The sequence below is a fragment of the Colobus angolensis genome, unplaced genomic scaffold, assembly GCF_000951035.1.
Source record: "Colobus angolensis palliatus isolate OR3802 unplaced genomic scaffold, Cang.pa_1.0 Scaffold94, whole genome shotgun sequence".
NCBI lineage: Eukaryota > Metazoa > Chordata > Mammalia > Primates > Cercopithecidae > Colobus > Colobus angolensis.
The window spans coordinates 6,470,965-6,483,554 of NW_012123376.1; the positions used below are offsets into that span (position 1 = coordinate 6,470,965).

The 12,590-nt window shown below is 34.7% G+C and overlaps 1 long non-coding RNA gene across 1 annotated transcript in view; it reads right to left on the minus strand.

Moving 5' to 3' along the window:
* The window catches only part of LOC105504654, a 65,873-nt gene extending 56,028 nt beyond the window's left edge, over positions 1-9,845 (minus strand). Inside the window, exon 1 of the long non-coding RNA XR_001000639.1 lies at positions 9,724-9,845. This is a non-coding gene — a long non-coding RNA (uncharacterized LOC105504654). The remainder of the gene's footprint in view (positions 1-9,723) is intronic.
* Positions 9,846-12,590: the final 2,745 nt, after the last annotated feature.

Here is a 12,590-nt window from a genome sequence, read left to right on the forward strand (position 1 = left end):
TTTTTTGGTTGAGTCTTGCTCTGTCACCAGGCTGGAGTGTTCAATGGCACGATCTCGGCTCACTGAAATCTCCACCTTCCAGATTCAAGCGATTCTCTTCCCTCAGCCTCCCAAGTAGCTGGGATTAGGTGTATGCCACCACATCCAGCTAATTTTTGTATTTTGAGTACAGACAGGGTTTCACCATGTTGGGCAGGCTGGTCTTGAACTCCTGACCTCATGGTCCACCTGCCTCGATCTCCCAAAGTGTTGGGATTACAGACGTGAACCACTCTTCCTGGTCCATATATATATATTTTAAACTTGCATTTTTATGTATATATCCTGTTCAGAGGCATTTCCTATTTGTTCATGTAGTAAATCTCTAGTTGGATTAATATGTATTATGTTTGATAACAGCTGTATACTTACATTTGCTTAGAGTAGAAAAGAGGGTTGAGAGTGTTTGGAAAAAAATAGACAAGTTTTAAATGTTTAAGGTAATAAACATGCTCTATGAAATACAGCAGAGAGAATACTGTCAGTCTTAAATATTTAAAAAACCACAGTGTCTCATGGTCAAATCCTACCCATATTATCTCTGAGGAGTTAAACCCAAAGTAATAACATAAAAAAGTCAGAGAAAACGCTGCTTTAAACAATTAAATAGGTAATGACAGAATTATATAAACATAAATTTTAAAAGAACCAAAAATAGACTAAAAATGTGGAGCAAGCAGAAAGACCTGCGTAAAATTAATTCCCAGGACAAGAATGTTCAAACATGATAATAGTATTAGGCAGGCAAAGAGAAATGTGTGTCATCCTGGACAAGAAAAGATATATGCAAATGTAATCTTCACTCAAGGGTCTGCATGTTAACAAGCACAGCATAACAACTAATCAGTCTCCAATATCCTAGTGCGTTGTCTCCTGCTGTAGTAGTAATGACCTACATTGTGCTGTTTCACTGAGATATAAATATGTAAATGGAGAAATTTTGTACAATTATTTTAGGACACCAGGTTATTTAAAAGGTATAAAAATACTAAATAATGGGTAAGAATGGCTCTGGGTTCTAATGTGTTTTCTTGTTCCTTAAGAAATTAATGATCCCTTTAACCTTTTACAGTTTTCCTCTCACAAAAAACAACAGAAAAAGTAAAGCTGTAATGTCTTTTTAGGAAATTCATCTTTCTGCAGGGAGAAGTTACAGCAAACAAAGAAACAAGAATATGTTTAGCCACAGATCATGCCAAGCCAGATGGGAGGTAAAAATTGCCACCTTTTCTATATAAACTAGTAAAAAAAATGTACACTAAATTGTCTTGAAAATAAAATAAATGAAGTGAAAACTAAATTACTCAAGTTAACAAATATGTATTGAGTATCTAGTTTTGTCATATATTTGGTATAAATCAGTAGGCAAAGTAAACACAGATGTCTTTCTTCGGGGAACACACATTTTGGTAAAACAGGACAAAAAGTTAACAATAAGCACCATAACTGTATGTCAAGTATATAGTATGCTAGAAGGTATTAAAGGCTATAAAAAATAAACAAGTAGTTCATACAGATTGGCAACACTGGGGCTGAGGGATAGTTTATATTCTAAGAAAGATGCAGGGTCAGTCTTACTGAGAAGACAGTGTTTGAACAGAGATTTGAAGATGAAGGTATAGGGTACTTAGATTTTTGAGTAATAGGAGTTCTAGGAAGGCAAAAATTGGTACAAAGGTGTAGATGCAAGAGTCTTCCTGGTGCGTTTAGGAAAAGAGAGGAACTCTGTGCACCGAGTGGATTGAATGAGCAGTAAGTTGAGGAATTAGTGGGAAGTGAAGTTGGAAAAGTAATGTTATTCATAGCATTTGGATAAGGTTTTCATACTAGATCATTCTTTGTTGTGGGAAAGTTTTTGAAAAAGATTCTTTGGTCGGGCAAAATTGAATCAGATTTCTAAATTCTCTGGTAAGTCTGCCCATCTGTGCACTTCCTTGTAAAATCCAGTTTTAGCAAAGAACTCTGCTAATTTAGCTTAGCAAGAACCACCCATCCTCAAGATCTGATCATCTTCAATATCGGATTAGGTTCTTCATTTACTACCATCCCTCACTTGATGTCTTATCACTGTGGCCTGACTTCAGCAAGAATGTTGTTGAATCGATTCAGCCAGAATCCTCCCTGACATTTCTTTTTAGCAATTTTTCATCCACCGATCCCCACCCTGCTCCTTGACTATAAATTCCCACTTGTCCACGCTGTATTCAGAGTTGAGCTCAATGTCCCTTCCTCACTGCAAGATCCCATTGCAGTGGCCCCAGTGCCTATTGCAATAGTCCTGGATAAACTCTTAGTTAGTAAGCTTTAACAAGTGTCACTGAATAATTTTTTAATAGTTATGGTGTATCCCAATATGAATCTATATTGTGAATCAAGTAAGGTATATATTATAATTTTTCTCAAACCAATTTTTATATGGTTTTATTCCTTTATAACCTACGTGTAACATCTTATGAGTCTAACATTTTAGAGAAAATGCTTTGAAACAAATTAATGACTCCCCAAATCTACTGTAACTTCAAACTTAGAAAATTCAAATTTTTATCTTCATATTATTTGGCCTTTTGAGAAAAAAGTACTTACTTTTTTATTTAATCGTATTTTCCATATCTGATCCTTAAAACAGAAATTTCATAAAATTATATTTTCGGCATATTTTCAAAATGATCCACATAAGATCCTTCTTCACTCCCACTCCCATCGTTATTATCTAGAACTAGATATACCGTATGACCCAGCCATCCCACTACTGGGTATATACCCAAAGGATTATAAATTATTCTACTACAAAGACACATGCACACGTATGTTTATTGCAGCACTATTCACAATAGCAAAGACTTGGAATCAACCCAAATGTCCATCTGTGACAGACTCGATTAAGAAAATGTGGCACATATACACCATGGAATACTATGCAGCCATAAAAAAGGATGAGTTTGCGTCCTTTGTAGGGACATGGATGCAGCTGGAAACCATCATTCTTAGCAAACTATCACAAGAAGAGAAAATCAAACACCGCATGTTCTCACTCATAGGTGGGAACTGAACAATGAGATCACTTGGACTCGGGAAGGGGAACATCACACACTGGGGCCTATCATGGGGAGGGGGGAGGGGGGAGGGATTGCATTGGGGAGTTATACCTGATATAAATGATGAATTGATGGGTGCTGACGGGTTGATGGGTGCAGCACACCAACATGGCACAAGTATACATATGTAACAAACCTGCACGTTATGCACATGTACCCTAGAACTTAAAGTACAATAATAAAAAAAAATAAAAAAAAATAAAAAAATAAAAAATGTATTTTCTCTATATACATGGTTTCAAGTCTACTTTTACTTCTGTTTGCATATTTCCATCTGCAAATTGAAATGTCTTGAATTGTATTTTCTCCTATCTCTTATTTTTCCTCCTGTTGTCACTATCAGCATCAAAACACTTCCAGTCTTCCAGGTTAAAAATATAAAAATAGTTTTAGTTTCCCTTTTCATTTGTACATAATATTCAGTTGGACTCCAAATTTTGCTGCTCTTAGTTTTAGTGTTTCTTGAAAGTTTTATTTTTGTTGCAATTTTATTTCTGTCCTGGTTTTCCTTAATCATTCTTATGAACTATTAACAGAATTTTGGCTAGATTTTCTGTTTCCAGCCTTCTCTGAATTATGTCATTATGTCATTATGGTGGGCCCTAATCCAGTATAACTGATATCCTCATAAAGGGTGAAAATTTGGACAAAATAGACTATAGATGTATGACTATGTGAAGCTACAGAGAGAGCATGACTGTTTACAAACCAAAGACAAAGGCCCCAGAAGAAATCAGTCTTGCTGACACCTTGATTCCAGACTTCTAGCTTCCAGAATTATGAGAAAAAACAAATATGTTTTTTTAAAGCCAGCCAATGTGTGGAACTTTGTTATGGCAGCCTTAGCAAACTAATTCAAACACACTTCTCAGATGTCCATGGGCAGCTCTTCCCCTTATCTTTCCACTGTCTTCTACTGGGAACTGAAGTTGTTAAGATGCTGATCTAATTTTTGAAAGGTACTGATCCTCTGTTTTCTGTTCTGGTTCTCCGTCTCTTCTACTTGTTTAGAAGTTAAGGTTGATGGCCTACCTGCTGCTGTTTCATGAGTTGCTATAATTGAGGATGTTGTGGTATTTCCGCATCAAGAAATGTTTGGGTTGTTTATACCAGATCTTTCCATCTGAGGTACCTCACTGACTGGGTTCTTATAGGAAGCTTGGTACAGATGGATAACATGGCAGATTATGTAATGTACATTAATGATATTAATGCAGCTACATTCATTCAGCACATGATGTACTTTGGTAGGATATGCCAACTCAGCAATTTACTCATCAGCAAAAAAGGCTTTTACTTTAGCTCTTAAGAAAGTAATTTTGTGTGTTTGACAGTTGGCATGGGTAATTGTGTGTAGCCCTCATCAGTGATAATTTGGAATAGGAGTAATATAATCATCTGAGTATAGCTTTACAGAATGAAGAACCATTTTAGTTATCTATACATAGTATATCATCCTAAATCTTGCAGTCAATGACCACTTACTTGTTAACATACCGTTCCTGACAGTGGTCATCTTCTAGTTCAGTTTTTACCTTATGTTGTTCTAAAAACCCAGAGTGTCAGTGACTAGAGGAAATATTTGGCTTCAGAGTGTAATAAACACATATCAAGGGCTTGCTGCTTTATGCAGCCTGCTCTCATCTCTCGCCACTTTTTTTAGCACAAGCCATTATTAGCACTAGCCATTTTAATAATGACTATAGCATAAGCCTGAAAGCTGAGTAAACTTAGAAACCCATATAGGCATTCTTCCTGTCAATTCAACAACCTGGAGTGCTGGGATTCTGGATGGGCATCTTATACTAGGACTGTCATTCACAATAATTAACCAACCGAATTTACCAGTCATATTGCTATCTTTTAACTCCCCTAGGCAGTCTCTAACAGAACTTCTGTTCCCCTAATTGTACACTATACCCCTATATCATTGTCTCTTTGCATATGCTTTTCTATAAATCTCTACTTATCAAAAGTGATCTGACTTTTATAATCACTGCTTTCTCTCATATTAAAAAAAAAATTTTCTTTAAAAACAGGTCACTCTCTTCTCTAGCCATCCAAAATACTTTGTTTCTACTGACGTGTTTATCAATCTACTCACTATAGTAAAATTCATTACTCACATATCTTCGTATCTTTTTAGACTGTAAGCAATATGGTGCTCTTGAAATAAAATACTCTCTATGTGACTTTGTGACTATATTAACTTTTTTGAGTCTTCACTTCTTCGTTTGTATAATAGTAAACAAAACTTCTCATATATACTATAACTTTGATGGGATTTAATAACAAAGTGTTTGGAAAGTCCACTGTATTTAAACTCCAGAGACATCTACAAATTTCTTTATATACGCTCCTCAAAATATAAATATCAGCCACATGCTTCCCATAGTAGGTACTTAATAGGTATTGTTGATCAAAAGAGTGAAGTTTCATTTCCTTTTCATTCTGTTTCAATGAAAATACCGACCAGCATTTATTCCGTATGACTGATTTTGTACTTTTCAGCACAATATCCTATGAAGAACAGTCACTCAGTAATTGTCTGTTGAGTTATAAATCACAAAGCTTTTCACAACAAAAGTAACAAATTTAGTTGACTTTTCTAATCAGTTATTCCAAAATGACTTTTCTTTTTTAAAATCATTTTTTAAGAATTCTGTTCATAGCTGTAAGGCCAGATAACAATCATTAGCATTTATTGACCTTTTGCAGTAGTAATTTAATCTTTGGGGGAATAAAGTTGATTAATCACAGCTTGACATATTGAAATTTGGCATAATTCTTTCCCAAAAGTGCTTATAGGGCAGCAAGTTCTAGGGCATTTAGTATAATAACTAAGGCACATATTACAAATAAAATGTGTTCAAAAAAGTCTTTCTGAAATTTAAGGTCATCAATTTTAGTAAATTCCTTCAATCCTGAAATAGCCTTGCAATAGTACAGAGAATTGATCATATGTATTTAATCTCACCTCCATTCAAAAATTTCAGAAAAAGTGTGGCTAATAATTTAAGTACAAGAAAAAGGGTAAATGTATAATAAAAATGAGATTTCAAGAGACTCTATAAGTGGAAGAAAATTTTTAAAAAATATGGCTAATATTAAAGATTATATCACTTGACAAACATTCAATATCCTAACTTAACATGAAGAGGCTGAAACACTAAAACCTATATTTTTGGTGCCAATTAGAGAATCTCATAAGATTTCCTCAATAACTTATACTCACGGTAAACTTAAGTTTGGAACGTAGTCAAATGGAGCAAAGGGACAGAACTGGACATTCGTTTTGCAAACTGAACTAAAGGCAGTAAAATTCTGGTAGATCTCCAATTCAGCAAAAATTTCTTTCTGATTATAGCAGACAGGCTGTCCTAGTCCATTTGTACTGCTTTGGCAAAAGGCCTGAGACTGGGTAATTTGTAAGCAAGCGAAATGTATCTCCTGTACTTCGGTAGGCTGGGACATTCAGGATCAAGACTTCAGCATTCACTGTTTGGCGAGAACCTTCTTGCAGCATCCTCCTATGGTGTAAGGGCAAAAAAGGGCCTAGCTATCTCCTTTCATCCCTTTTTGAAGGTCGATAATTCCACTTATGAGGTCTCCTTCCTCCTGACTCAATCACCTTCTAGACGTCTCACTGCTTAACACTATTGCATTGGAAGGTGAGTTCTACTAAAAATTTTTGAAGAAGACACAAGCATTCAAACCCTAGCATAAGCCATGGATTTAGAAGCAATATTTTTATCAGAAATCTCCGAAGTTGGTAGGGTGATTATTGGTTCTACAGCTTCTGATTATGACAGGGAAGAGCTTCTAAGGAAACCCACTGCAAAACTGTGGCTTTAGAAGCCCAGGATCGGCCTAGAGTAAGTTTTTCAAACACCCAAATAATTTAGTAAGCTATCAAACGCTATGAGATAAATTGTCCATCTTTATGCTAGCTGAAATGGATTGTGTTCTAACCTGTATTCTATTTAACTGAATAATTGAATCAGAAATTTCTTTAACAGTACGCAAAATATAGAAAATTGGGTTTTGTTTTCTGGATAGTTAGGTTGAAAGAGATTCAAGTGTACATTATAGATAGAATATTGACTTTTCACATTATACAGTGACAAAAGAATTAATTCATTATCTCTACCACCTAAAATGAAGTTTCTGTTGAAGGAGATGCTTTATTAGATATGGCAGCTGCTATGATAAAATCTTACAGTGAAAATGAAGCTTATCTTGCAGACTGTTAAGTTGCAGTGGATTTTCAGTGCTTGGCTTTACCTGGAAACTTAATTAAGTTTTATTTGAAAGTTAGTTAAGAAAACACTGGACTCTGGGAAGTGCAATGAGGACATTTGGATGGAATTAAATAATGGTGAATATCACAATCTTCTCAGAGTCTCTGAGACTTCCTTCTCATCATAAGAAGCTTTTCTATCTTTGCTTTGGAAGGCTATCCTTGTTTATTTTGTAATGGCCTCACTTAAGGTTAAGCCTTCTCCAGACAATCACAAGAGGTACCATGTTTCCCTACGTCCCACTTCCATCACTCCTCATAGCCACTAAACTCCAACCTGCCACTTGATGGGCAAGAAAATATCTGACCAAAAAATAATAATAATAATTTTACATAGTAAATAACATAGTATTTTGCTTATCTTCAAAAGTAAAAAAAAAAATATGGTGGAATGTATATGAGACCAGTTGAAAATAAACATAATATTAAATTGAATTATCGTATGGAAATGAGAGTTTGAGAAAAGTTATCAAAGATTATGGATTACATATCTTAGTTTATACCACTGAGAATGATATCATATATTTAATTGGTTAGTACATTGAATCAAGAATAAAACTTAATCTACAGTTACTGAAATTATTATGCCTGAAATTATTTGTATTATAAACTGAAAGAAACTCCAAAACTTGGAGAGAGAAAAATGTTGCATATAATTCATAATATATGACTTTTTCATAATTATGTACTCAATTGACCAAGGAATTATTTAATTCACAATGAGATTGAGAAATATATCATTTAAAACACTCCAGTGATGATTCTGTACAGCACAACAGTAAATATGTGAGATGATTGAAATTGGCTAATTAATTTTAGTAGGGATGATGGGATCCTAGAGTGTCAGGAGCAAAGAACCATCATCTGACATCCACAGGTGACGTAATTTTCTCACTTGAAGAAAGACTTGGCCAATTAACTGTGTAAATATGCACTCAAGGAAGAAACATTTGCAGTTATTCAGTTGATAATACACATTGACTCTGAGCTATCAGTAATCCATAATGATTCAAAAGATGAAAACTGTGGTCCACTAATCAAAGTCCATGTTGAAACGACTCTATGTCACCATGGGTTTTGTTTGTTTTGTTTTCTTTTCTTTCTTTCTTTTTTTTTTTTTTTTTTGATGGAGTCTCACTGTGTTGCCCAGGTGGGAGTGCAGTGGTGTGATCTTGGCTCACTGCAACTTCCACCTCCTGGGGTCAAGCATTTCTCCTGCCTCAGTCTCCCAAGTAGCTGGGATTATAGGCATGTACCACCTTGCCTGGCTAATTTTTATATTTTCAGTAGAGACAGTGTTTCAGCATGTTGGCCAGGCTGGTCTTGAACTCCTGATCTCAAGTGATCCACCCACCTTGGCCTCCCAAAGCACTGGCATTATAGGTGTGAGCCACCACATCTGGCCAGTTTTTCTATGTTCATCAATTTAACCAATGAGTACTTTCCCAGATCCTGAATATGTTATTCATATACATGTATTTGACAGTTAACAGATACACAATCTTGTTTTCCTGACCTTAGACGTAAGAGTTATTATAGTAAAATGAGAGAAATGGAACCTCTAGAACTTAACTTCCTTAATAAAAGAGCAAAGTGATAGCAATACAACATTTCTGGGTGAGCTGCATAAATAAGTGCTAGTATTAAACACTTGAAAAGTGTACATACTATACACATATTTAGCTTACTTAACTGGTCTGTACAGACGTGTCCTGAAAAATTACTGTGGAGCAAATTAATGCATCCCCTGATATGCAACTCTCCATCTGCTAACAGCTTTTTCTCCATTCTTTAAGAGAAAGCACCAGATGTAATTTGATTAAATCTATCAGAGAACAGCAGTAGATCCTCATTTTCTTACCTCTGTATTACCGCAACTCTCCTGTTAAAGTTCTGAATTAATCCAGAGGGATGATGATCATTTTACTACTCCAAAACATAGCATATTGGTCTATAACATTTATAACGTTAAGACCTGGTGGGAAAAAAAGAAGGAGGTATCCTGAATGAGTTGGCAAGACTTACACATTCTGAAGGCTGAGAGAACTAAGTCTCAGAGTCTGCGTCCTAAATGAAGTTTCAAGGAGTTATTGTGTGTATGTGTATGAGTGTGATGTTTCTTTCAAGGTATAAAATACAGATTGTAGCTCCATTCACCCACTACTGCTGAAATAGAAGCACAGTGATTTTTAGGACGTTTTTAATTTTGGAAACAAAATATACCATATAGTTGAATTGTTCTGACCCATTTTACTGGATAAATTGAAAGACTATTAGTTTTTATCAGACCCTAAATCAAGGAGTGCTCTCCACCTTGTCCAGAATTCACTTCAAGCAGCTCAGTCACCAGTATTAAAGACTTAGTAGACTAAGTTGAAAAGACAGTCAGTAAACATCACAAGTATTAGTTAGACTGTAAAGCAAACACACAAACGTTTATTAATTGCTTTGTAAAATAAGTTGAAAATTTACTGTTACAATATAACAAATGTGAGTAAAGAGAAAAAAGATATAGAAAAGAAATAAACTGTGTACAATGTAATCTCATAGATTTAAAATGGATAAAGATTGATGATACTTGACAAATAAAAAATGTTAAATAAAAGAGGAAAATATCATAGATAAAAAACTGCTATAATGATTACACATAAAACTTTCAAGTATTTGTTTAGAGAATGACATGAAGCACTTATTCTATACTTATGGATTGATTTAGAATACTTATTTGTACTTATATTTGTCAACAACTTGTTGAAGATCTACTTGCCAGAGATCTTTCATTCTCATTTTGCCTCTTTACTTAGCTCAGCACAACTACATGCACAGAATATTCTCACCATTGTGCTGCAGAGAGAGGCAGAGGTTCTCTGCAGCATATAATATAAAACACATATTTTGATGTGTTTTATATTTTATATAGATAGTGATGAACCATAAATTATGTCTCCTGCCAAGCAATGATCATGACTTTCAGATGGAGATAGGAAAATTTACTGCTACAAGCCCTGGGCAGAGGTGGTAACATAATTTTCACTCAGGTAAAGACTAAATATTTAGCTGGTGTGGACTCTTGACACCCCCCTCCCTGCCCCCCTCACACACACAATCTTGTGCACTGAATCATGACCTTTCCTTAGCCTGATTGCTCAACATTATCTTTCAAAGTAGTCACTCTTAGATCATTCTCTCATCTTAAGGTTTCACTATATTTCAGTCTTACTTGTTTCTATCTTTCCACACAAATCTTTTTCACTTTATTCATTCATAATAGCTTATGATAGAAAAGGTAGTTGAAAAAGTGCATTGCTTAGTTTAACTACAAGTCGTATCAACAAAGAAAGATGATTCTGCCTTAAACAAAGGTAGGAAAGTTTCATTCTTCATAAAAGAATTCAGCAAGGTATCAATTCCTAGAGATAAAATAGGGGAGATACTTCTTTCTATCCAAGGAATGTGGTTCTTTCTGTCAGAACTGCTCAAATAATATTTTCTAATGAACCAACGTAAGGCTAAAAATTAAATTTCCCTTGCAAGACTGTTTAAATATTCACATTCTGCTGCACAGCTAAATGTTTTGGTTTTGTTTTAGAAAATCTGAAGGAAATTTTTCTTGTCATAAGGAAAACATTCTTTGTGAAATTAAAATGTTACATATTTTCTTAATATAAACTAGTAATAACTTGAGAAGAATGTTTCAATTTTTAAAAATGCCTGTTTTTGTACATAATACATTACTTACATGAACTGGATTTTTTTATGACCTGGGGAATATTGAGTTGTATAAGATTTATGCTGGATTTTTGTTAGATAAATGAGAAGTCAGAGAGGGGCAAGAGAGTTTCATTGGATAGTTCTTGTTGTAGACACTGAGTGGTTTTGTTGACAGATGAAGGCCAAGTGGTTATAGTTATGTGTGAGCGCAGTATACAACAGTATGAAACAAGAACAGCATAAAATCAAAGTGCTTTCATACAGGGAAAAAAAGAAACTACCAACAGAATAAACAAGCAACTAACAGAATGGGAGAAAATATTTGCCCACTATGCATTTGACAAAGTTCTAATATTCAGAATCTATAATCTACAAGGAACTGAATCCAATGAGCAAAAAATAAGCAACTCCGTTAACAAGTGGGCAAAGGAAATGAAGAGACACTTCTAGAAAGGAAACACACATGCAGCCAACAAACATATGAATAAATGCTCCCCCCAAAAAACATAGAACAAATGCTCTAATGTAATCATTAGAGAAATGCAAATCCAAACCAAAATAAGATAACATCTCACACCAGTCAGAATGGCTAAAATTAAAATGTCAAAAAATAACAGATGTTGGCAAGGTTGTAGAGATAAGAGAACACATGAACTGTTGGTGGGAGTGTAAATTAGTTCGGCCACTGTGGAAAGCAGTTTGGAGATTTCTCAGAGAACTTAAAACAGGCTACAATGTGAACAAGGAATCCCATTATTGGGTATATATACAAAGGAAAATAAATCATTCTACCAAAAAGACATATGCATTTGTATGTTCAAAGAGCACTATTCACAATAGCAAAGACATGAAATCAACATAGCTACCCATCAGTGGTGGACCGGATAAAGAATATGTTACATATACACCATGGAATACTATGCAGCTCAAAAAAGAATGAAATCACTTCCTTTGTAGCAACATGGATGCAACTGAGGCCATTATCCAAAGCAAATTAAAGCAGGAACAGAAGATAAAATAACATATGTTCTCATAAGCAGAAGTGAAACACTGAATACATATGGACACAAATATGAGAAAAATGAGGATTGCAAAAACTGTCTACTGGGTACTATATTTACTACCTGGGTAATGAGATAATTCATAGTCCAAACCTCAGCATCACACAATATACCCATGTAACAAACTCACACATGTATCCACTGAACTTAGCTAAAAGTGGAAATAAAAATTTAAAAAATAATGATATAAAACACATAATACATTGCTGAAACAGGTTGTTGTAAAAAAAGTGATTAAAAATAAAGTATAATAACTGTTAAATTTACTCAGAATTGTGAAGAGTAATAGAGCTAATCATGTAAAACTTGTAGAAATACATGAATCTGGCCAGGCGTGGTGGCTCACGCCTGTAATCCCAGCATTCTGGGAGGCTGGGGCGGGCG